At 37.9% G+C, this 26,789-nt stretch overlaps 1 protein-coding gene and 1 non-coding gene across 2 annotated transcripts in view; one reads left to right on the plus strand and one right to left on the minus strand.

The window, feature by feature from the left end:
- Positions 1 to 26,789, plus strand: part of DIPK2A (divergent protein kinase domain 2A) — a 226,833-nt gene that overhangs the window by 75,817 nt on the left and 124,227 nt on the right. Inside the window, exon 2 of the transcript XR_014824078.1 lies at positions 13,920 to 14,066. The gene's annotated coding sequence lies outside the window, so the exon portion shown is untranslated. The remainder of the gene's footprint in view (positions 1 to 13,919; positions 14,067 to 26,789) is intronic.
- On the minus strand, positions 13,917 to 14,074 carry LOC146397515 (U1 spliceosomal RNA). The gene has a single exon (XR_014825439.1). It is a non-coding gene; the product is annotated as a U1 spliceosomal RNA (small nuclear RNA).

Here is a 26,789-nt window from a genome sequence, read left to right on the forward strand (position 1 = left end):
TTTTTGCTTTGATTCCTTGTTGTGTCTTGGTTGCCAAGACTTGGTGGTAATATGATTCTTAAATGTTTGAATGCTTTGCATAATGTTTAATTTTTACATAATGAATAATAAAAAAAATAGCACCTTTCCCCCTATACTGTACTTAGTTCATTGATTGATTTGGGGCTCATTACACTAAGTTGCCAATAGAAATAAGTGTTTAAATCAGAGCTGGCCTCTACCAGCTTTTAGAATTGATGAAACTTTTGCAGCCTTATCTCTATCCCTTGAGACTCTTGAAGAGCCTTTAGATTTTCAAAGGCTCTCAAGATCATTTGCTTAAAAAAAATCGCTGACCATTGTTTCATCTACATCTGGGCTTTCTCATGCTACAATTCATTGCAGTTTTCTTAACCAGAGCTCTCTCCCTCATCTCCATCATCAAAACCTAGCTGTTTTGTGTTTTATTTCCTAGTTTTAGATTTAATTTTTTTCCTGATTTTATAAATTAAGACAGTATGATAACTGCTATTGTTAAAGTTTTTCCTTTCTGATAATATAATTACAATGATAATTTATACATTTATTTATTTATTTATCATATATTCTCAACTTTCTTGACCCTGGTAGGCATTTGCATTTGGAAATCATGGTCTAGTTAGTGCATGGGCTTAGTCTAGATTTAGGGAGCAAATAAAGTGGATGAATAAGTTAAATATTCTGCCACTTTGACACCAAACTCAAGTTTTAAATATCTAACAGCTCTTAAATAATAAGAAACAATTATTTTGGATTAATAAGCTGGCTAGGTCTAAAATCACAGATAAGTTCTTGTATTACTATGGTTGAAATTAGTCATTATGCAGAAAGTAAGCAATTTTGTCTACTGAGAAGCTTATCATATTTTGAAGATAAAGTTTAGAGGCCTTTTGGAAACTGAGCCCATAGTAATAAAAGGAGATGATGAGTAAATTATTATTATTATTATTGCTTTTTAGGGCTGCATCTGCAGCATATGGAGGTTCCCAGGCTAGGGGTCTAACTGGAGCTACAGCTGCCAGCCTATGCCACAGCCACAGCAATGCGGATCCGAGCCGTGTCTTCAATCTCCACCACAGTCAAGGCAATGCCAGATCCTTAACCCACTGAGCAAGACCAGGGATCAAACCCTCAACCTCATGGTTCCTAGTTGGATTCATTTCTGCTGTGCCACAGCAGGAACTCCAGTGAGTAAATTATTTTAACAAAGCTCTGCTAATAGTCTACTTTAATGAAAACTTTCAAAACTCTAAAAGTTGAAAGTTGGTAAAATTAAAATCTGTCAAAATGAAAGGTTGAGTTTTAATCTCTCTTAAGAATTGAGGCAGATGGAGTTCCTTGGTGGCTTCAGTGGGTTAAGGATCCAGGGTTGCCATAGCAGTGACTCAGGTCAGGGGGGATTTGATCCGTGGCCTTGGAACTTCCGCATGCTTTGGGCTTGGCCAAAAGAAAAAAAAAAAAGGAAAATCATTAAAAAAAAATGAGGCAAAAAGTCAAGAATAATTAAAATGACAGGTTTTTAATAAGGGAGGCAGTAAGATTACCAAGCAAGATACCTAGTTGTGCTAATGGATGTGGATGCTTTTCATTAAAAAGCTGATTTTACTTATTAGTCTTTATGATTAACGTTATTAAAGATGAACTTATCACTGTGAATTATTTTAAGTTCTTTGTTTCAATGGAGAATTTCTTTTGAAGCAAGTAAAATAGATCTTAAAAAAAAAAAAAAGGATAACCTTAGTTTAAGGTGGATTGAAATTGAAGGAAGATGTTTTGATTGTAGTAAGTAGTGCTGGAGAAGTTTTGAGGGTGTATAACTGAATGGAAGAAAGAAAAGTGCATATGGGAAAAGTATGGGATAGGAGTTCCTGTCGTAGTGTGGTAGAAACAAATCCGACTAGGAACCATGAGGTGGCGGGTTCGATCCCCGGCCTAGCTCAGCGGGTTAAGGATCTGGCATTGCCATGAGCTGTGGTGTAGGTTGCAGATGCAGATCAGATCCTGCATTGCTGTGGCTCTGGCGTAGGCCAGCGGCCACAGCTCCGATTCAACCGCTAGCCTGGAACCTCCATATACTGAGGGTGTAGCCCTTAAAAAAAAAAAAAAAAAAAAAAAAAGAAAAAGAAAAAGTATGGCATAGGTAAACACTTCTTAATTTCAGAAACAAAAAATATTGGATTTCTTCGTCTCAAAATTTCTGTCTACCTCAGTGACTTTTGTCACCAAGTTTGCAATGTTTCGTCAGTCCTGGAATGAAACAACTGGCATCTCTCCGAGGGGTATGTGTGTGTATGTGTGGCGTGGGGGTAATGCAGTGAAGATTTTTATTTTCTGTAACTATTTTACTATACATTTTTTTGCTTTTTTTGCAAGTAAGTGATGTCTTTTATTACAAACTCTCAATTTTGATTTTTGAAAGCATAGTAACATTTTGAAAGGCACACTATTATTTCTTTCTTTTAAGCAGAGAGTGACTTGCTCTAGGCCAGAAACTCAATGAACCATTCAAAACCTACTCTATTGCTCTTTTGTTTTTTAGCTGGAAGCTATTATCTAGATCTCTAAGCTTCTTCCCCAGATATCATTTTGATGGGCGATAGGTTTGAACATTGAGTTTTGAAACCAAGAGTATAGATCAATTATTGTCCTTTTCTTTTGGTGGTTGTTTTTTTAGTTTTATTTATATCACTTTAAAAAAAAAGTGATATAGAAATTTAACTTTTAGGAGGGAATTTGGGGTTTCTTTTTCATCCATTTAGCAGTGTCTGCAGCAGAATCAGCTAAAGAAATAGAGACACAGGGGTCCTAGGTTTAGAAGTGAGACTTTACCATGTCTCTGCAACTCTTCATGCAAGGGGCTGAGCTTAGGGTTTGGTAATAAACCTTGGGGATCATTTCTTTTCTAGTATCCTTCCTTGATTATCCCATGAGTCATTCATTCTCTTCCAACTCTTCCCTACAACCTCAATTTATTTTATGTGCTAAATACAAAAGGAAGACCAGACTTGAGAATCCTCTGAGGAGACAAAACCATTTAAGCCATGTAAGCAAAAATAAATCCAGCTTGTTTTTATGAGCACAAGTGAAATTTAGCTTAAGTTATTTCTTGTAAGTGCCTCTGACAATCATAAAAGCAGTAAGTCATCTTCCTTAAAATGGTATGAGATAATCACTTTTAACCAATTTCCTGCTGTCTAAAAACCCTCACTGTAATAACCAATCATTGTAAAGGTTAACAACTTTCTCATTTTCACTTTATAAACTGTCCTGTAACTTCATGCTCCCAAGCTTCTTGTCAACCTTGGAACTGCAAAGCTGCCAGTTTGCAAACGGTTCTTATATATACAATAAACTCTTACTAAATACTATTTATTGATTTGGTAGCTTTAATTTTGCTATTTCTGGATTTTTGACATGTGAAAAAAAGTTTGGATCAATATTTTCCACTTTATTATAAAGTAAAAACATCTTGGATTGGTCAGACAAATCAATTGAAACACATTTGAATTGTGAAAAATGATTTTAATGTCACTAAAAACTCTAGAGTGCTCAAAGCTGCATAGGCAATTTATTATTAAAATATGTGTATAATTTGTAGTTTCTTCTCTATTAAAGTAATACACAGTCATAGTAGAAATATTGAAACTTTAAAAAACATAATAGAAATCATCCATAACTTTGACAGAGATGAATTAGATAGTCTTTAAATATATTTTATGTGATATTCTATATTTGTGATTTTTTTTACAAAATTTGAAATGTTATTTTTTATTCTGCTTTTTAAAAAATTAATATTTTACCCTTAACATTTTCTTATACACTTATGCATTCTTCGAAAACACTTTGAATGGCTAAATAGCATTCTATTTATAGAAAAAAAATTAATAATTGCTTTCAATCATTTAGATTGTTTTTGCTATTTTCCTATTATAAGCAGTTCTGTGACATATTTTTATCTAACGTTTTCTGTGTTCCTCTAATTACTTCCCTAGAATAAATGCCTGGAAATAGAGTGATTTAAACCCTTTCATTAAAATACCAATGATCTTCAGATTGCAAAATCCCCCAAATACTTTTCAGTCTTGTGTTTACCTGACTTCTCAGAAGTACAGCACTCACAAAACTCTTTTCCTCCACAACTCAGCAATTCAATAGCAATGTCCCTTTTCCTCCCTGGGTTTTTTTTGTTGTTGTTTTTTTTTTTTTTTTGGTTTGTTTGTTTGGTTTTTTTTTCTTATCCTGTCTTTTCTACTCCCATGGCTTTAAATATAAACTTTATGTTGATAATTCACTAACATATTTTCCATGAAGACCTGTTTTTCTGACCTGTTTCCTTACATTTTTGGATGTCTCTCAGGCATGTCCCACCTAACATCCTCACACCTTATCTCCTTTTCCACTTCTCAGCCTGTTCCTCCTTGGGGTTTGCCCTTACCAGAGGAAGAGCTACCATCCATCCAGTTGGGAAGAAGTTCACTTGCTCATGCTAGAAACCTGTTCTTGATAGCAGTACCTCACATCTCATGTCAAGGTCTATGACTTCTATATCCAAAACAGATCTCAAGTCTGATTACTTCTTCCAGTCATCTCACACTATCACTATAGCTATTTGTAAATCAATTTAATGCTGATTTTCTCTACCAGATCATAAGGGGAAATTTGCATGTCTTGTTCTGTCTCTATTCTGCAGCAGAGTATCTGAATTTTATTGGTACTCAGCAAATTTATTTTAACAAGTAAAATAATTTATATGGCTAAATGACCTTTCAGAAATGCTGTCACAAATTAAGGTCCCATCAGCCATTTATGGTTGTGCTGGTCTTGCTGAAACCTTCATCAAGTTTATATGAGAAAAATAACTGTTTTGTTTTAACTTACCATTTTTGTTAATCTGAAAATTGACTTTTTAAAGCTATGTTTATTAACTATATTCTTTTTTGAACTGTATATCAATTTTTATTGTAATATTTATTTTATATTAGTTTACTTTGAGTTATTTATGTGTTAAGAATACCAATCCCAATTCTTATTGTGGCTCAGTGGGTTAAGAACCCGATATAGTTTCTATGAGGATGCAGGTTCGATTCCCAGCCTTGCTCAGTGGGTTAAAGATCAGTACCAATCCTTTGCTAACATGTTATAGATATTTCTCCAGTTTGTCATCTGCCTTTTATTTTTTTAGTGATCTTGTTCTGATATGCACAAAGTTTTAATTTTTGTTATTACATTTTATTTATTTATTTATTATAGGGCCGCACCAGTGGCATATGGAAGTTCGACTAGGGGTTGAGTCGGAGCTAGAGCTGCTGGCCTACACCATAGCAGCAGCAACACCAGATCCAAGCCACGTCTGCAACCTATACCACAGCTCATGGCAATGCAGGATCCTTAACCCACTGAGCGAGGCCAGGGATAGAACCTGCGTTCTCATGGATGCTAGTCAGATTCATTTCCACTGAGCCACGATGGGATCTCCTGTTATTAAATTTTACTAATGATTTATCTCATGATTTTTACTTTGCTTTTATGCTTAGAAAATTTTCCTCCTCATATAAGAGAATAGTCGCCTATTTTTTTCTGGCTGGTTTTTCAAAAATTTCATTCTTTTTTGTCATGGAGATTTTATTTTGGTGAATGGTATAAGGTAGAGTTCTAATTTTATAATTTTTTCATATATGCATATTTAAGAAGAAAGGAATATTTTATCTACTGAAATCATATTAAATATTAAGAACATAAAACAGGTTTTTTTCTTTAATGACTTAAAGAAGATCTTTAACTTGCTCTTAAATATTATTCTTTTATCTGTCATGTTGCTCTTCTTAGCTGGCTTCAATAAAGGATTGTGTGTGTGTGTGAGAGAGAGAGAGAGAGAGGGAGGGAGAGCATTCTATCTGACATTGCTATCTGGGGTAGAAATTCACATTGCCACTTTTACCATGTACTATACATTAATGATTTACTCTAGCTGGAAGTAATAATCATTTTTGTTTTAAGTAATGCTTCACGATGTTCAAATCACTTTTATCCCATTTTCTTATTCAAATCTCAAATGATTCCTTGAGGTTGACAGAGGAAGTGTTATTAAACCTATTTTTCAGATGGGGAAACTGACAAAGTTCATTTAGTTTGCTCTAATTAGTAGAGTTAGAAGAAGGTGGATTGAAGATTAGAATTTGGCTTTCTTTAATTCTCAGTCCAATGGTTGTTACATTACATGTGAGTAATTAATGTAGGATCTCATAATAATGACCTGCTTTATTGTTGCCATTGTTGCTCTGTATTGTGAAATGAGATTGCTTACATTTCAAGTCCTATTGGTTTTGGATAATTAAAGCATTTACTTTAAAAAATATATATACTAATTTGAGATTGGGGACACTAGTCCAATTCATAGCAAGGCATAAAAAAAATGGCTTGGTTCCTCCAAAATAGAATGTATTTTCCAAATTTTTTCATAACATTGAATGGCTCTCACCATTCCCTGAGAGCTACCTGGACACACCAATCTTGGCTCAGCCTATTACAACAAGAGATTAAAGCTGGAGATTTTGGCCCAGAGCTCTGTATTTCAGACCGAGTACTGTGTAGTCTTTTAAACAATGAAATTTGTCTTCTTAAAGAAGGAAAACAATTCCATTTTTCCAATAATGCCATTTTTTCTTACACTTTGATGCTGTCTTTGTGCCAAAGTTCTTGAATGGTAACCTTCATTTTTCCATATCTAGCAGGCCTTTTAATCCAGAGCTCTGTTTGAGTAGTTGTTCAGTGGTTGGCAAGAGTTATAAGTTTATATTTTACTCTTGACTGGATTCTGGTTGAGAAATTGAATGGCACAAATGTTGAAAAACTAGCTTGCTGTAGACATAATGAAGCAAGCAAAATGAAATATCCCAAGGACGAAAGTGTAATGCCCTTTCTTTTTATCTTATAGGTACAAGCTTGTGCCACATCTGACTTTCTTGCTGTGGGCAAAAAAAAAAAAAAGGAGCCTGGGTACAAAGATGAGTTTCTATGAAAAAGACCAAGAAGAAAAAAAAAAAAAGTGAGGGTGTAGTTGAAAGGGAACTGAAGTGCATTTCACAAGTAGACATCACTGCTCCTAAATTTTTTTTTGAGAGTTGTATGGAATTTAAATATCTTTTCAGTGTTACTGAGCATTGGGGGTGTATTTTTTCTTATATTTAAGAGAGTAGTTTCTCATAGTTTATAGCATATTTTGTGGGGGTGAACTCTCAAACCTGGTTTTAACAATAAGACTTATGAGAACATTGACATTGAACTGCAGGGGGATGATTCAGATAATCTAGGAGATTCAGCATTGTATATGGATCTTTCTAGATTAAAAAAAAAAAAGAAATTCTTATTTTTATGTTAATTCCCATAGCAACACACTAAAAGAGTCTAACCAAGGTCTCTGAAACTAGAAAATAACCTTTTCTTATCTGCCTCAAAGAGTTTAGCTGTTTCTGTGGTTAACCTCAAAAAATAGAAATCTTGCTCATTATCAGAACATTTATTAAAGATTTTTTTTTTCTTTTTGGGGTCACATCCGTGGCATATGAAAGTTCCCAGGCTAGGGGTCAAATTGGAGCTGTAGCTGCTGGCCTACACCAAGGCCACAGCGACGCCAGGTCCAAGCCACGTTTACCACCTACACCACAGCTCATGGCAACACCAGGTCCTTAAATCACTGAGCGAGGCCAGGGATCAAACCTGTGTTCCCATGGATACTAGTCAGGTTCATTACTGCTGAGCCACAATAGGAACTCCTGCAGAAATTTTGGATAATTAAAAAATGTGATGAAGGGAGTAAATATGGAAAATAGCCCATAATTCTAACCCATAATTCATAATTTTTACCTCTCAGAAATCAACATTCATGTTTTTGGATTTTTTTTTTTTGGTCTTTTTTCTATGTTTGTCAATAAATATGTGTAAATATTTGGAACAACCTAAAAGTTTTAACTTTGTTTTCCTTCTCAAGTATTGTATAATGTTTATTTTCACATGAAAACCAATATTCTTCTACAATATAAAAAGTATAGTGAGACAAAGCCAAGTCATGAAATACAAAACCACAGAACCTTGGAAAACAATTATAACCAAAGAATTCTTTGTGGTTTTTGATTTCAGTTATTCTTTGGATCATTGTATATATAATTGCTCAAAAATGTTTGTTGAATGAATGTTGAATTTCAAAGGAAAAAAATGAAACTGGGCCAAAGGAATAAGGAGCATTATTTCTAATGCTTTTCCATCATTTTTGGATCTTCTGAGAAGCAGATACCAAGATGGGATTTGATTGCTGGAAGTTTTTTGGAGAAAATAACTGTGTTCTAGTCCTTTCAAGTTACTATAACAGAGTGCCATAGACTAGGTGGCTTATAAACAGCAGACATTTATTTCTCACAGTTCTGCAGGCTGGTAAGTCCAAGCTCATGGTGCTGATAGATTTGCTGTCTGGTGAGGGCTCACATCCTGGCTTATAGATTACTGACTTCTCACTGTCCTCAAATGGCTGCAGGGGCAAAGGAAACACTTTGGGTTCTCTTGCATAGGGCTCTGATCCCATTTGTGAGAGCCTTGCCCTACGACCTAATCACCTTTCAAAGCCCCCCCCCCCATCTCCTAATACCATCATATTGAGGGTTAAGATTTCTACCTATGAATTCTGGAGGTATACAACTGTTTAAGCTATAATATTCCACTGCTGCCCCCCACACCCACTTCATGTCCAGGCAAAATACATTCATTCCATCTCAACAGATCCAAAAGTCTTAACTTGGTCCAGCATCAACTAAAGTATAAAGTTTAAATTCTTGTCTAAGTATCATCTACATCAGAGATAGGGTGAGACTCAAGGTACACCTCTTCCTGAGGCCACTTCTCTCCAGGTGTGAATCTGTGAAACCAAGCAAGTTGTGTGCTTCCAAAATACAAAGGTGGCATAGGCATAGGATAGACATTTCCATTCCAAGAGGGAGAAATAGGAAAAAGAAAGAGGTAACTGATTTCAAGCAAGTCCAAACTTTATGAGATCCTAAAATCTCTGAAAAATTCTCTTTGGCTCAGTGCTCTGCCCTCTAGGACTGCTGTGGAGGCAATGTCACCCCAGGGCTCAGTGGGACAGCCCTGCAACAGTTTTCTGCCTGGACTCTGGGGATCTCTTGGGACGAGGTCCTGTACCCGAGGCTCTGGTAGATAGTCTCATCCTTTGAAATCCAGGTGGAGGCAGCCATATCCCTTAGGCCCACATGGAGGCTGCCATAATTTGCTGTCTGCATCCTCCAGAGGGGCAGCCAAAGTGGCCTGTGCTGTACCAGGCCCAATGGTGCCAATCTTTTGACTTTTACACCATTTGCTCTTTCCTACACCCTGACTCTCTACTCCCTTGCACTTTGGGCTAGTGGTGGACCAGCAGCTCTGGTGCTTTCTGAATTGTTTTGGGGTCACTCTTCCACTGGCTTGGGGAGTAGTGCCTGGCTTCTGCTTAGAGAGCAGACTAGGTCCACAATTCACACTCAGACTAAAATCCTTATCAACTAGCCTCCTTGCCACACCCGAGTCTTCTCTTCCTCGCATGCTCTCATTTTTTGCAATATCCATCAGCTGAGAGTTTTTCAAATCTTTTATTTCTAGTATGTTTTTCCTTAACAATTCTGTTTTTAAGTAATTTTTCCTTTCTTACAGCTTACTAGGAGCAGTCAGGGGGAGCCAAGCTATGCCTTCAACACTTTGCTTAGAAATCACTTCAGCTAACTATACGACTTCATCGATCACAATTCTATCTTCCACAACTCAGCTAAATTCTTTTCCACTTTATAATAAGGATTTCCTCTCCTGTCCAGTAATGTGTTCCTTATTTCTGCCTGTGACCTCATTAGGATGGCATTGACTGTCCATCTTTCTCCCAACACTCTGACCATGGCTAGTTAGGTAACCTCTAAGAAGACAGAGGCTTACCCTGCAGTTCCTCTCTTTTGTGAGCTCTCAGCACCATTGCCCTTACCAGCCTGCTCATGGAAAGGATGCTTTTTCTAGCACACACTTCAGAGCTCTTCCAGACTCCGCACATCTCAAAGGTGTTTCCACATTTTCAGGTATCTGCTACAGCAGCACCCATTCTTCTCAGTACAAGTTTCTGTCTTAGTCTGTGTGAACTACTGTGACAGAACACCAAAGACTGGTTAGCTTACAAGCAACAGAGGTTTATTATAGTTCTGTAGGCTAGAATCCGAGATCAGGTTGTCAGCATGGTTGAATTCTGGTAAGAAGCCTCTTTTGGATTGCAGATGGCTATGTTTTCACTGTCTTGTCACATGGAGGAAGGGTTGAGGGAGGTCTCTGAGTTTTTCTCTTTTGAGAGCACTAATCCCATCCTGAAGGCTTTACCCTCATACTCTAATCACCCGTTTGGAAGGAAGATATTGACTACTATCCTCTAACTGAGAAGGCCCTTTGAGACTGAAAAGCTAGGTGTGCAGCTCCATATAGTGCAATTATGATGTTGTGGGTAACTTACACCCAGGCAGGAAGGATCAGGTAGAGGCAGGCAGAAGATCCAGAGGCATTTACAGCTGCACTCCACACCACCAAAAGGTGGCCAGGGGGGTTTAGAGAGGCCAAAACTAAAACTAGTATTTGAATACCAAGTGAGAAGCATGTTTCACAGGGGATCTCCCCCTCTCCCCAGACTCGGGGGGGGGGGGACTGGGGGCTCATGACCATTAACCATTCGTATCAGAAAAAGCTACTCTTCCAGTTTTCCTATCAGATGAAGGCGAGGGTAAAAGTTGATGGTGAACCGTTTTGGCTTGGGCTCATTCCTTGTGAGCCGGCCAAAGTTCAGTTGTACAGAGAAGGGAGTGGGTAGGACTGTGGGTCAAAGATGGAGTTGACAAAATGGAGTCTGTGTGATTCAGGTACCCACAAAGGTCCTGACTCCTAATACTATCATATTGGGGGTTTCCAGATTGCAACATATGGATGTGGGGGAGGAGGGGCAGGATAAACATTAAGTCTATAGCAACCTGTGAGGAAAAAATGAGAGAGAGCTGGAAGAGCCTGAGAGAGCTCTCAGACCCATGTGGGTCTGAGCTTGGCAAAGTAGAGAGGGAAGGAAGGAGGATTGGAGAGGTAGAGCCTTACACTGCAGCACAGTTCTAAGAAAGTTCAGCAAGAAGTCCTTGTGTCAAATTTGCCTCTCAGGAGCTCCTGTTGTGGTGCAACAGGATCAATGGCTCTCTATAGTGCTGGGACACGACACAGGTTTGATAGCCCAGTACAGTGGGTTAAGTGTCTGGTGTTGCCACAATTGCAGCATAGGTCACAACTGTGGCTCGGATATAATTCCTGGCCTGGGACCTCCATTTGCCTGGGGCTGGGGAGAAGGCACAAAAAAAGATAAAAAAAAAAAAGTGTTTCTCAGAGGAGGGCCCCATTTTGCAGGAAAGGACCTGTCTTAGTGCATGTAGCACATCAATCATTGGCTAAGAGCAGCTGGGGAGGCACAGTCTGGGTGCTAAAACAGTGGTGGATTCAGAGAATGTGAACCTTCAGTCCTCATGCCCCTGCAGCAGGAGATCCCACTGGTGCATGTTCATGGACACTGCATGCCAAATTTGCTCAGTTTTACTATAAATGTTAAAACTGGTATCAGGATCTACCTGTTCTCCCAACTTAGAAATCTTAGCACCATAAGTGACTTTTTAAGTCTTTCTGATTTTTCATCATTAGCTTTCAAATATTTTCTCTCTTGTCCGTCTCCACTGCTATCACGGTGTTTCAGGTCCTGACAGGTCTCCTTCAGTCTCATAGCCACTCTCCAATTGGTCTTTCTTGCCTCCAGTCACTACCTCAACAATTCATTCCACACTGCCAGACAAATATTCCTACAGCATGACTCACTCTCCTGCTTGAAAATATTTCATGGTTCTCAGTTGCCTTCAGGACAAACTCAGCACTGGATGCAAATTCCAAAGACGAAACCCCTTTCCAGCTCTTAGCACTCCACACTGCATACCCTTCTAGGACCAGACTGGATTTCTCACTAATCCCCCAATATAGCATGCTCTTTAATATCTCCATGCCTTGGACCATGTTCTTCTCTATCCTGGAGTTCCTTTCCTGGACTGTCCTCTGATGAACTTAAACTTACTCCCTCACCCCTGCAAGCAATAAGAAACTTTAGGATCCTGTCATATTTCCTTGTTTTTACAGCTATACCAAGATATAATTCACTTTTCATAAAATATACCTATTGAAAGTGTTCCCTTCAATGGCCTTTAATATATTCATAATCAATTTTAGAATGATTTAATCATTCCAAAATTAAACCTCATGTCCCTAGCAGTTATTCTTTATTTCCCCTCTTTCAAGCTCCTGACAACCACTAATCTACTTTCTGTCTCTGTGGATTTGCCTATTTTGTACATTTCATATAACTAGAATCATTCAATATATGGCATTTTGTGACTAGCCCCTTTCACTTTGCATAACATTTTCATCTGCGCTGTAGTGTGAATCAGTACTTTGTTTTATTACCAAATAATATTCCATTGTGTATACGTACCACATTTTATTTATCTATTCATCAATTGAGGGGCATTTGGGTTATTTCCATTAAGGCCTATTTATTTTTTGGCCTTGCCGAGGCACATGGAAGTTCCCGGGTCAGGGATCAAATCCACACCACCACAGCAATCCATGCCTCTGCAGGGACAATGCCAGATCCTTAACCTGCTGTGCCACAAGGGAACTCCATTTGAGGCTATTATTAATATCTGTGTACTGGTTTTTGTGTGGACATATGCTTTCATTTCTCTTTGCTGTATACCTGTGAGTGAAATTGCTGTTATATGATAACTCTACTTTTAACTTTTTGAGGAACTGCCAAACTGTTTCTAAAGCATACACACCATTTAAAATTCCCACCAGCAGTGCAAGAGGGTTCCAACTTCTCCACATGATCATGAAGACTTGTTTTATCTGTCTTTCTTATTAGCCATCCTAGTGGTATCTCAAAATTTTAATGTGCATTTTCCTAATGGCTTAACATGATTGTTAAAAAATAAACCCCAGCTATCTTTATCTTAGACCTTCTTCAGTTCCCTGGACCAGTCCCTTCCTTGTATTCCCATGGCTCTCTATAACCCTACTTATTATATTGGAATGTCACCCATTGTTGGTGTGCAATTCCTTCCTAAACTTTGAGCTCCTTGAGGGCAGAGATTGGTCACTTATTCATTCTTCATGTCTACCTAGATCTCATTTCTCCAAAGTGATTGAGAATAGACTGATCTCAAACCATATAGAGTCCATACTCTATTTTATCCATTAAATGGACAGCATGGATCTATTCTCTTCATTTCTACCAGGAAGCTTCCTGGTCACAGGGTTTGACAGGATATATGACAGAAAGGCATGCTCCACAAAATTAAGATCTATGTGTTTCCTGTTGCTTCTCTCAGAACTAATCTCTTCACATGCTTCCATCTGCCTTAGGGAAACTGAGGTAGTTTACCAGAGTTACTTGCTCTCTTCTCACATTCTCTTACTCTATCATTTATGTCATTAGTACTTCTAGAATACAATGATGTCTCCTTAGACGTGCAAATATTGGTAAGATAATTTGTGTTCATTCTACAGCTGCCTTTCAAGATTCTATCTTTCCAACTTTTGAAGATCAAAACTTCTCACTTTTAGCCCCTCTTATAAGCTCTTTAATGAGTAAATGATATAATGAAATTATATACACATATATTTAAGGTAGATATACGTGTGTGTGTGTGTGTGCGTGCACATGTGTGTAGAGGTTGCTTCAACAGTTGGACAAGTTTTCTTCTTTGGAAGGGAAAAGTAAATCCCAAATCCCTTTTTTTTTTTTTTTCTTAAATCAGGGAAAAGCATGAATGCAGTTCGCCATAGACTATGCAGTCAAGTTTCCCACATTTAAGGAAACTGTAGGAATTAGCACATCCGGAGTGGAGTGGATAAGCCTCGCCTTAAAAAAACCACCTTCGTGATCCTGGTGTCTTCCCTTCCTTGTAAGTATCCAAATCCTTTATAAGATGCTTGGAGGTAAAAACTGAATCCTAAGGCGAAGTCTGGAGTGAGACCTCCCCTCCTCCTCTCTTCCTAACTTTCTTCTTTCCTCTCCCCTTCCCTCTTTTTACCAAAAAGATTCCTTGACCTCTTGCTCTGTGTCAGGCATTTTGCAAGTTAATGGGAATAATAATTAAATTTTTATTTTTATTTTTTAAAACTTTAAAAATTTTTTCTCATTATGGTTGGTTTATGGTGTTCTGCCATTTTCTACTGTATGGCTTTAAAATGGCGTAAGTAAACAGTTCAGCACAAGAAACAAATGGGAATTTTGGAAATGAGGGAAGAATAAAAGAGTGGGGAGAAAGAAGAAAGGAGAGAGGAAGGAAGAGAGAGGACTTGACTGGCAGCTGGAGCCTGCTGAGATGGGTAATGAATGAGAAGTCCTGGTGCACTGCTGGGAGGGTCTCTATGTTGTTTGAATCCCTACTCTACAATAGTCATAGTGATAGGCACTGGGGATAGAAAGTCCATTGTCTCAGCCGTGTTTGGAAAGTTTCTATTTTTTTTTTTTTAAATCAGGTAGTCTTATATAAGGTAAAATTCACCCTTTTAATTTTTATTTATTTAATTTTTATTGTCTTTTTAGGCCGTACCTGCATCATATGGAAGTTCCCAGGCTAGGGGTCAAATTGGAGCTGCAGCTGCCAGCCTATGCCACAGCCACAGCAACACAGGATCCAAGCCATGTCTGACCTACACCACAGCTCACAGGGACGCCAGATCCTTAACCCACTGATCGAGGCCAGGGATTAAACCTTCATCCTCATGGATACTAGTTGGGTTGGTTACTGCCAAGCCATGACATGAACTTCCAAAATTCACCCTTTTTAATGTACAGTTAGAAGAATTTTCTAAGTGCAACAAATCATGTAATTAACATGCAATCAAGATAAAGAATGAGCCTATCACCCTCCTTCTGCCCCTAATTTCTTATTACTGATTTGTAGTCTACTTCTTCTTCATCCCCAGCCCCTGACAACCATTGATCTGTCCCTAGAGTTTTGCTTTTTCTGAAATATCATGTAAATAAGAGCATAGACTGTGCAGCCTTTTTCACCTGGCCTTTTTTTGCCTAGCATAGTGCATTTAAGATTTACCCGTGTTGCTGAGTTATTGTTTGTATAGGTAGTTCATTCCTTTGTATTGCTGAGTAGCATTCCATAATAGGGGTGTGCTAGAGTTTGCTTATCCATTCATCAGTTGAAGGGTATTTGAGTTTTTGGCAATTATGAATAGTCATGAAAAGGTTTTGTGTGAATATAACTTTTTTTAGGAGTTTATCTCTTTTTTTAATTGAAGTGTTGATTTACAATATTATATTAATTTCAAATGTACAGCCTGGTGATTCAGTATTTTCATGGCTTGTACTCCATTAAAAGTTATTACAAGATAGTGACTATAATTCCCTGTGCTATACAATAAATCATTTTTGCTTATCTATTTTATACATAGTAGTTTGTATCTTTTAATCTCATACCCCTAATTTGCCCCTCCCCACTTCTCTTTCCCCTCTGGTGACCACTGGTTTGTTTTCTATATCTGCGAGTCTGGAAATAGGAATTTCCCAGACTTTTGGTATAATGCATTTATTTGTTTTTAGCTTCCACATATAAGTGATAGCATACAGAGTTGGTCTTTTTCTGACTTATTTCACTAAGCATAATATTTTCCAAGTCCATCCATGTTGCTGCATCCAGGTCCATCCATGTTGCTGCAAATGACAGACTTTAATTCTTTTTTAAGGCTGAATAATATTCCATGGCACACACACATATATATATACACACAGCATCTTCTTTATCCATTTGTCTGTTGATGGACACTTGTGTTGCTTCCATGTCTTAGCAATTGTAAAAAGTGCTATTATGAACATTAGGGATACATTTATCTTTTTGAACTAGCGTTTTCATTTTTTTCCAAATATATACCCAGGTGTAGAATTGCTGGATCATATGGAAATTCTATATTCAATTTTTTTAAAGAAAAATTATTCTATTTTCTACAGTGGCTACATCATTTTACATTCCCACTAACTATACACAAGTGTTCCAGTTTTTCCACATCCTGTCAACACTTGTTTTCTATCTTTTTTTTAATTGTAGCCATCCTAATGAGTATGAACCATCCTAATGAGTATGAGGTGGCATTTTATTATGGTTTTCATGTACGTTTCCCTGATGATTAAGATAATGTTAAGCATCTTTTCATGTGCTTGTTGGCCATTTGTATATGTTCTTTTTAAAAATGTATATTCAAATCTTTTGCTTATTTTTAAAAGCAGGTCATTTATTTTTTGTAATTGTTGAAGCATAATAACTTTTTAATGGTTCTTTAAAGCAGAAATTCTCATTTTTTTTGACAAGGGTGGGGTGAACTTCTGATAGAGTGCAAATTTCTCATATACCTAAATTATGGCACCTACCACAAGCTGACTTGTACTATGACTCGTTGTCTCCACTTGAACAAATGGAGGACAAGCAAAGGTCATATTATTGGTTCTTACTTGATAAATCTCAAGTTCATGGGAAGGTGAGTAGTGCATCAGAGTCCAAGAGAGGAAGTTAGCGGTGCATGGGCATTTCAGAAAAGCTCTCAGGTGTTTCAGGTAGTTATTCCTATAACAAGCCACTCCCAAACAGAGTGGTTTAAAACAACAACCCTTTAATTTCTCATGATTGTGTGGGTTGGCACAATGGTTCTCTTTTAGTCTTCCCTGGCACACTCAGTTGCTGCATTCAGCTGGCAGCTCGTCCAAGATGGCCTCATCCGCACCTTCATGTCTGGAACCTAGCAGACTGAGGGTATGCTCTGTCCACATAGTAATTCATCGTTTAGTAGGCTTCTTTACATGGTGTCTGGCTTTGAAGCGGGTAAAAACAGATGTTGTAAGTTCTCTCAAAACATAGATCCAAAACTCAAAAAATACCAAAGCCAAAATAAGTCACAGTACCAGCCCAGCTTTAACTGGAAGGAAAATAGACCCCACCTCTTAAGGAGAAGGGGGCATAATTACATTAGTGAAAAAGCATGGGAATGTGAGTGATCTTTGTCATCATTTTGTAACATAATGTATCACTCCAGGTGAGTCTGAGGTCTCCCTGGGGAAAGGACTCCTCTAGTTTGAGACTCACCAGTGTGTCAGCTCACCTACTCCAATGACTATTCTATTGTATTTCTCTCTCGTTTGCACAGCTGCTCTGATTCTGTATCTATTCCTCATAGTCAGTAGGAATAAGACTCATACATGTAGGAACCTGTTGTGAGAATCCACGAAACAATAGCAACAAATTTGTAAACACAGTATAAAGGCTGCGGGAACAGAAGTAGTTTTGTTTTGTTTTACTTGGTTGTCTGTCATATGATATGCGAGTATCCTTTTTTTTTTTTTTTTTTTCAGTGAGAAGATAGGTATATAGCTCCTGATCCAACATTGGTAGAGCATTCATTTTGAGTTATTTTTATTGATTCACTCACAGACCCTCACTGATAGGCATTGGTGACCACAAAACACATTTCCGAGACAGCTACCTGGATCAGGTGCAGACTGGGTGAAAAGCTACACAAAGCAAACTTACCGAGGAAAAGTTTGCAGTCCTTACTCACTTTATAAGAACCAGATCAGGGTGAGCAGAAAAAAAACAAGGTCTAGACCTGTATTCAGTGCCAAGTTGTGGGTCCAGCCTTTGCCACATCAACTAAGGGCTCCTGAGCTTTCACTGTCCTCATTTATAAATTTACAATACATGTCTCAGTGTTCAGAAAACCAAGTAAAATGACCTATATAACAGCTGGCAGTTACATCACTTGCTAGCACAAGTATAGGAACTAGCATACAGAGTGAGTAAACCATACATAAAGGTTCTGTTGACATATTATTGTACATTAATCTCTCATACTGGCCTATTACACCTAAAAGCAACTTCTAGGTGGTTTTTTTCTTTTTGTACTTGGCCTCTACTCAAAGTCACGGCTGTGATTGCTGCTGTGATTATTCAAAAATGTCAAGTTTGGTTCTGCTTATAAGCCTATAATTAAAATCAAAAGGAAATGGTAATTCAATTTATAAAATTTTACCTGTTTATTCATTGCAAGCACATTGTATTGTTATTTATAGTGTATGTATGAGTCCAATTTCTTACTTAGATCAGTTCAGTTGGCTTTTGATGGCTAGGATTTGGGCACCGCGCTATTTTGATCTCCTGTATCTGTATCTTATTAAAATTTAGTGATGATCAAAGTCAATAACTTACTGCATAAAATGTGTCAATAAAATAGACTAAATGGGTTCCAAACTGGACATAATATTTAGGTTGTAATGTCTTGGTTATGAGCTGACTAGTGTCCAGTCCAAGTTCACATGTTGAAGTCCTAGCTCCCAGCATCTCAGAATGTGTCCTTATGTGGAGATAGAATCTTTATAAAATGAAGGAGGAATCTTTACTAAATGAGATCATTAGTGTGGGCCCTAATCCAGCATGGTTGTTGTCCTCCTAAAAAGAGGGAATTTGGATACGATGATGCATGCGGAAGTAAAGAAAATGAGAAGAGACATGGGGGGAGGAATACAGCCATCTACAAGCCAAAGAAAGAGCCCTGGGACAGATACTTCCCTCATAGCTCTCAGGTGGAACCAACCTTGATGACACCTTGACTTTGGACGTCTAGCACCCGTAACTGTGAGACGATAAATTCCTGTTGTTTAAGACACCTGATCTGTAGTACTCTGTTATGGCAGCTCTAGCAAACTAATACATGTCTTAGGAAAAGGGACAGGGTTCTTCCCAGCACTACTTATTACATTTAGGGAAGAGTTGTGTATGGCCCATGAACTCACTGATGAGAATCACAGAAATAGATATAAATTAGGGATATTCTGTACCCTCTTGCGAGGATGCTAGGCAGCTTCTCCCTGATGTCCTATTTGATAGGTATCTGAAAGAAAAGTAATAAAGATATTTCTAAATTCACATCTTTCTCATCTAAGAGAAAAGCTGGAGACCCAGTGATGGTGCTTGTTTCCAATTTGGATTACATTCCTTTCTCTAAGAATCCTTTTTAATCATAGGGAGAGCTTTTTGGCAAATGGTTGGAATATGTGTTTCATAGTAGTATGTGTTTCATTTCTTGATGAGTTGGTATCAGTGTGGGTAATTTGCATTGATATGATCTTCTGCATACTAATGAGATAAAATAATGAGCAGTGAAAATCTGTTTACTCAGGTGACAACCTGTACAAAGGTGTGGTTTACCAGTTTTTGGAGCAGGAAATAGGGACATTTGGACACCAGAATGAGGCCTCTTATTCCAGGTAACTCTGAGCCAAATCAGTAGGGCCACAACTATGCATTTTGGGTAGATCTTAGTGTCATGTTACTTTTGTTTGAGATACTGAAGCTGTCTCTTTCCATACTTCTCCCTGTTGCAGTGAATATCTATTAAATTCCATGAAAATTTATGCTTGAGCTGGCCAAGGACATGTTGAATGAGATGAGTACCGCAGGCTAATTGCGGTGTCAAATTCAGAGCCTCATTACTAGTCTAGTTATGTTTAAAGTTGTGAACAGCAGTATTTTTTTCCCATTTAATCATAAGTATTGCTTTCCTCACTAGTTTTTTTTTTTTTTTTTTTTTTTTTTTTTTTTTTTTTTTTTAGAGCCGTTCCTGCGGCATATGGAGGTTCCCAGGCTAGGGGTCAAATTGGAGCTTCAGCTGCTGGCTTACACCACAGCTCATGGCAACACTGGATCCTTAACCCACTGAGCAAGGCCAGGGATTGAACCTGCAACATCATGGCTACTAGTCAGATTCATTTCCACTGCTTCACAACAGGAATTCCTTCACTAGTATTTAAGGAAAGAAAATGGAGAGAAATTCAAAGCTTGTGGCATCCTAGCAAAAATGACACAAATTCTTCTTGCCTGGGCTTGCAGAATCACCAGACTTTAGTAAATAAAGGAATGTTATTGTAATTTTTGTCATAAATAAATAAATAGGCATGTGCTTGTGTGCACATGTGTGTATGGATTCCTTGCTGTGAGAGTGATGGAGAAATTCACTTGATCAGGATTCTAGAATCTGTCTGTCCAGATTTTCCTTGAGGAAAGTGAGGGAAAGGAGAAAGCAGGCAGCAGAGTAGAAACGGAAACACCTTTGTGCAAAGCCACTGGGCTGTAAGATATGGGTTAGAATTATATCCAACTAGAATACATATACTCTCCAGCCTTCAGTTCTGTTTTTATTTAGGAAAAACCTGTGCTAAGGCTAGTACAGTGCAATAAATCTTTCTGTCCTCCTGCAGGTTCTTTGGATGAGCTAGTTTAGAAATAGCAGTCTTTGGAATCTATGACTAATCATGTAAGGTGGTAATTAGATTTTATAGAAAGATGTTGTAAGGAATGAGATGGTAGATATGATAACACTGTAAGTTCTTAAGGAGAAAGTTATTACTAGTGTGGGTTTCTTTATGCATCTGGGTGACTCACTGTTCCTGGTTTTAAATGGCTTGTGGGTACATGATGAATTAAGGAAGTGTGGCTTAGTTAGATTTGTCTTGAGAAGAAAAAAGTTGTGTTCAATTTTAAATATTTTAAAAAAAGCCACAATTGTACAGTGTAAATCAAGAGTATAGTCAAATCAAGAGTAAGAATTAGTCTTGTATGAGATAACAGGAGGGTATGGAGGAATTATATTTTATTCCATTGCTGTTGAGGTGAAAACTAGACTGGAATGTCCAGAATATCAGCAAGTTGTCCACACACTAGCATGATATAGTGAGCTTTAGGGTAAACAGGCATTGGCCATTTTCTAACTGTGTGGATTTGAGAAAGTTATTTAAATTTTTTGAGCCTCAATTTACCCAGCTGTAAAAAGGGGATGATGGTGTCTTATCCATGCTCAAATGCTGTCCTGAAAGCACCTGGCTGGTAGTAGGGCCTCAAAAACTGGCTTTAGGCACTCCTTGCTCTGCGTCTTACATCCTTGGTGGGAAATACTTTAGAATGAGAAGAAAATCCATGGAACTGTTCCTGTGAAGGATGTGACATTTAAACCAGGAAAACTATTTCCCACTCCACTTTATTTGCGGGGAGATTGTCCAGTGAGCAGCCTTTCTTATGAGAACGTTTGATTGTGGCATTTCCTTAAGTAAACCGCTATATGGAAGAGAAAAAATTAAGGATTCTGTTTTTGTCCTGCTGAATCCATATAAAAGTAGATCCTCTTTTATTTTGCCTGTGTTCCATATGCGACTTTACTTTTTGTCAAAGTAATAAATATTGGGAAGTCAGAGGATTGCTTTGTGAAACTCTGGTGTATTTAAATTTCTCTTTTGTATTGTGACTGCTTCAATCTCTGATAAGAATTGCCAGGAAGGCAATTAGATCTAATTCAAGAGATAAAGGGCAGATCTCTGACAGAAAATTGCCATCTGATGGCAGAATTTTCCATTTATTTAGTATAACTTATTTCAGTTGTCTACATTAGTGTGGTCTTTGAAACATCAGTTTGACAAAACCTCAAGAGGCAATTTTAGATACAATGTATGCCTGGCAGAACAATTTATATGATACATTATATTAATAAATGTTATTTCTTAGAAAACAGAAATTTTCGGCTATTCTAAGAAAAAGTCTCTCCTCCCCTCACTCCACCTCCTTTATTTGTCTTTTCCTATAATAGTATTTTTATAATTTAATCAAGTTGCATTTATTCCCTGAACAGAAACAGACCAGCTCAAGTAAATTTATGACTTGGTTCTTATTGCATCACTCATTAGTCTTAATCTGATTGCCTTTATCTCTCCTTAGAGACTCTACCAAAAAGGTAGGTTTCATAGGGAAGCAGAGTTAGGAATTGATAAACATTGGGTTTATGCGGAGTTGCTGAAGGATGGTATCTCTTACAACATTTACCAGTTTGGACCTAGCAGAACATCAAACCCAGCTGCATCCTTACTCACCTATGGGCATCATTTGCTTATTTACAGAGGAATATAAAGAAGAAAGCACAGCTTTTGGATTTTTTTTCTCAGTATTAGACTGGTTCAAGTACCTATTTTTTCAAGGTGTTTGTATAAATCAGTGAATATACACAGTGTAACTTTTGCAGAAAAAAATATAAGCATTATCTTATTTATATGGGGATAGCTGCAGCATTATTCATAATTATCTATTCCAAGCTTCTCTAACAATTCATACAAAAGGGACACAGGGGGGTTGGGCAAGGGCCTGAAGTTAAGCCAGTGAAAGAGCTGTACTTCAAAGTCATACAACGGTGCCTTTTCCTAGGAACTATTCAATCTTAGAGTAGGGATTGGATGTTGTGGCAGCAAGGTAGATTTTTTTCACAGGGAAATTCATATTGCTTGGGGAAGGAATATGAGCTCTGATGTGTCCTTTGCAAAACATATTTTTCTGGACTTAGGGAAGTACAACAGAGGTGTAGCTCTGATCTTTTCCTAAAAAGTCAGCCCAGTCATCCATGCTTATGTTACAAGCCTCATTCCATGCCTAGCACGGTCCAAGCCTGCTCAGTCTCAAAGAGTCCAGGGCAAATAAGACACTGTTGAGGACCTCAAGAAGGTTACGATTTAGCACTGGTCTCAACTTACCCTTCCTCCCACATAGAGGTGAAAGAAAAGATACTAAAACTTCTAATTATATTTGTTTCCTAAAAATAAGAAAAACATTAGCATTATAAAAATTTAGCATGTGGATCAAAGTAGCCCATATAAATGATATGTAGTAGACCAATACACTTACTTTGGAGATGAATATGTAAAATATTTTACTAGCATGGATGTGTGACCAAAAATGTTTGGAGATATTGTATAGTAGAATAGTAAATAAGCATAGTGAATTTGGAGACTGATATCGGGGAGATAATTTTCATGAACAGTTTTTCATATTATGAAGGATTGATTTTCAAGCTGAGAAGGAAAGACTCCCATAGAAGGGCATACTATAATTTTCAGCATAAGGAAAGAGCTCAAGAAAGTTCAAGAACGTGATCCCTTATTTTTCTTTTCTTTTTTTTTAAGGCCCACACCTGCAGCATATGGAAGTTCCCAGGCTGGGGTAGAATCTGAACTGCAGCTGCTGGCCCATGCCACAGCCACATCTGGGTCCTTAATCCACTGAGCAGAGACAGGGATCGAACCTGCTTCCTCATGGATATTAGTCGGGTTCTTAACCCACTGAGCCACAATGGAAACTCCTTACTTTTCAATATAACTATAAAATAGTGAGAATTCTTGCTTACTACACTAAGAGTCATAGACAAAAACACGAGAAAGAGCTATGAAGTGAGGTTTGGAGGAAAGATGACTTCGGAATCATCCATTAGGAGTTCTCATCCTTGCTGGTAACCCTGGTCAAGTCCGTAAAAGTGTGGTTAACTCCGTTTTTTCATCTGTAAAAGGAATGTAACAGTAACAGTTTGGTAAGGTTGTGGTGAGAATTAAAGTGGAATCAAGTGTCTGAGCACATTCATATAGTGCCTGCTAGATCTTAGAAGAGGTAATAAATATTAATGTTCTTCCTTTGAAATAAGACATCTTAAGGGTTAAATACCCACCTTCATGTTGAACATTGGCTTCTAAAGATTAAAATTCCACACAAAGCCTTCAGTTCTTTATGAGCAATTTTCACGTTGCCTCAAGTTATTAACTGTGACTGTTGACATCTTGATAAGATCTTCATATTTGTTCCATAAAGAAATACACAAAGAGATTTGTAGCATTGTGGTGAGATGTAAAATTCTATTATGGATTTAAAAATGAGTTGAGAGATTATTAAAACAAGGAAGAGAAAAAGGCAAGTCACAGCATGAAAATATATTAATTGTACAACATCCATGCCTCCTACACTTGGATTTGAAATGTTCATATTTTCAAAGAAGTTTCTGACGAACTGGGCTGAGTGGTCAGACGTACCAGATGATAAATTATTTAGTCAGGGCAAAGATGAGAAAGGGCTTTCAAGACTCCCAGAACATACTAAATAGATTAGATAATTATGGAACAAACACAGTTAATTGAGCAAAATAACAGCAGGTGAAATTCAAAACAGGCAAATGTGAAGTCGAGCACACTGAAGAATAGGATGCAAACCACTTATACACATTGTACGTTCCTAATTGATTATAAAACCTTTCAGAGCAATGAACTGACAGGTATTATGGGCCAATTAAGGAAGCATCTTGCCAGGTCAGTGAACCTTTCCCTAGAGTGAAAGAGCATTTTCTTATTAATAGTATTATTTTAAATCTTTAAAATATTATATTTGTATTCAATGTAGAACATTGCAAAGAGGAACGGGAAAATTCTTGGAAAACAGCAAGTGGAACTGGGGCGGAGGGAGTGTGAAAGGCTCACAAATAAGGAGTTCCTGTCATGGCTCAGTGGTTAACAAATCTGACTGGGAACCATGAGGTTGTGGGTCCTATCCCTGGCCTTGCTCAGTGGGTTAAGGATCAGGCATTGCCATGAGCTGTGATGTAGGTTGCAGACACGGTTCGGATCCCGTGTTACTGTGGCTCTGGTAGGCCGGCAGCTGTAGCTCCGATTAGATTCCTTGCCTGGGAACCTCCATATGCAGTGGGTGCGGCCCTAGAAAAAGACAAAAAAGAAAAGAAAAGACAAAAAGACAAGGCACACAAATAAAATGTGTTAAATATCCAACACAGACACTCGGTTACCATAGTAAATTGTATTATTTTCTCCAAATTTTGCCATTCTCTGTAGCCAAGCCGTCTGTTCTGTGACATTGCAGTTTCTCCTACCAGAGGTGGCTATATTTTCATGCTCCACTAATGTTGGACTTGCCCATGTGGCTTGCTTTAGTTAATCAGATGTTAGCAGACATGATGTGAACAGATGCTTAAATGTGTTTGTGCATGAAATAGGCATGTTCTCATGTGTGTCTGCCATTGCTGTGAGATCATGCCTTGGGTAGCTACTAGTCTAAGGAGGATGAATGCGCCTTGTAAACCATTGAGATTCTGTAGTGATGGTTAACTTCATGTGTTGACTTGACTGGGCCATACAGCGCCTGGATACTTGGTCAGACATTATTCTGGGGGTGCGTGTGTGCATGCAATGAAATTAATATTTGAATCATTGGACTGAGTGAAGGAGATTGTCCTCCCATTACTGATGGGCCTCATCCAATCAGCCAAAGGCCTGAATCTAATAAATGAAGATATATATCTAATAAATGTAAGATAGATCTCTTCCTGCCTGAATACTTGAGCTGGAATATCAGTCTTTCCCTGCTTTTGGACTCAAACTGAAACACTGGCTCTTTTTGGGTTTTCAAGTCTGTTGGCTTTTGGACTAGAACTATATCATCAGCTCTTCTGGGTCTCCTGCTTGCTTGCTTCAGATCTTGGGATTTCTCAGCTTTCATAATCTCTCTCTCTCTATATATATATATGTATGTATCTACCCATCCATATACATATGTATATATGTGCGTATGTATGTATCTATCGTCTCTCCTACATTAGTTCTCCCTCTCTGGAGAATCTAACATAATAATTCTTCAACAAAAGGAAATTTGCAAATATATATAAATTAAAACAAATATATCGTATATGTATATTTGCTATATTACTGAGTTGATACAGTGGCACTTAAGTCATATGATTATCCCCTGTGGTAGAATTTTTTTCCCCTCATTTTTGCCAATGCAGAAACTCAGTTTCCAATGACTAGTTTAAGGTCATATGATAAGTGTCACATGCTGGCACTGGGATTTAAATCCAGGTCTCTCTAGTTTCAAAATTTATGTTCCTTTCAATATGCTATATTGTTTACCAGAACCCTAGAGAGATCACAGCAGAGGACTTGTGATTTGGAGAATTCTCCTGAACAACATTCAGGACTAGGCAGGACGTCGCTCTCTGGTGTTCCAGATATGGGGTCAGCAGTGTAGGCTGGCCCAGTGATCACTCCCATTGGGCTATGAAATTATAGATGAGCACCTAGCACCTGATTTACCGCCCACCTATAGGTTGCATAAGGAATGACCCTGTCACTGTCTGCTCTCTTTATTCATAATATTACATAGGTAAATTACGTTTTTATCTATATCCAGGTGGCCCTAGGAGAGCTCTCACTAGGAGAAATGGATGTCTCAGGGAACGTGAAACCCAAACAGCTCCCTTCCAAGTGGCTAAGAAGGAAAAATACTAATCAGTTTCAGAGGAATCGTGAAATCTTATACTTTGTTGATTACTATATTCTGCTCTAGCCTAATTATAGTTAATGTCAGCATAAATGTGAGTTTTTGCATAGATAAGGCCAATGTATTTATTTGCTTTGTTTTTTTATACTTTGGTTATATCTGACCCAACAAATTAGGTTGCTTAATTCTATATTTATTTATTTATTTTTGTCTTTTGTCTTTTTAGGGCCATACCTGCGGCATATGGAGATTCCCAGGCTAGGGGTCTAGTTGGAGCTACAGCTGCTGGCCTATGCCACAGCCACAGCCACAGCAATGCAGGATCCGAGCCATGTCTGCAACCTACACCACAGCTCACGGCAATGCTGGATCCTTAACCCACTGAGCAAGGCCAGGGATCGAACCGGCAACCTCATGGTTCCTAGTCATATTCGTTTCTGCCTCACCATGACAGGAATTCTTCTTAATTCTATATTT

The sequence above is a fragment of the Sus scrofa genome, chromosome 13, assembly GCF_054392235.1.
Source record: "Sus scrofa isolate SSC_HxYL_T2T_F1_AM1 chromosome 13, Sscrofa_HxYL_maternal_Yorkshire_Landrace_v2.0, whole genome shotgun sequence".
Lineage (NCBI taxonomy): Eukaryota > Metazoa > Chordata > Mammalia > Artiodactyla > Suidae > Sus > Sus scrofa.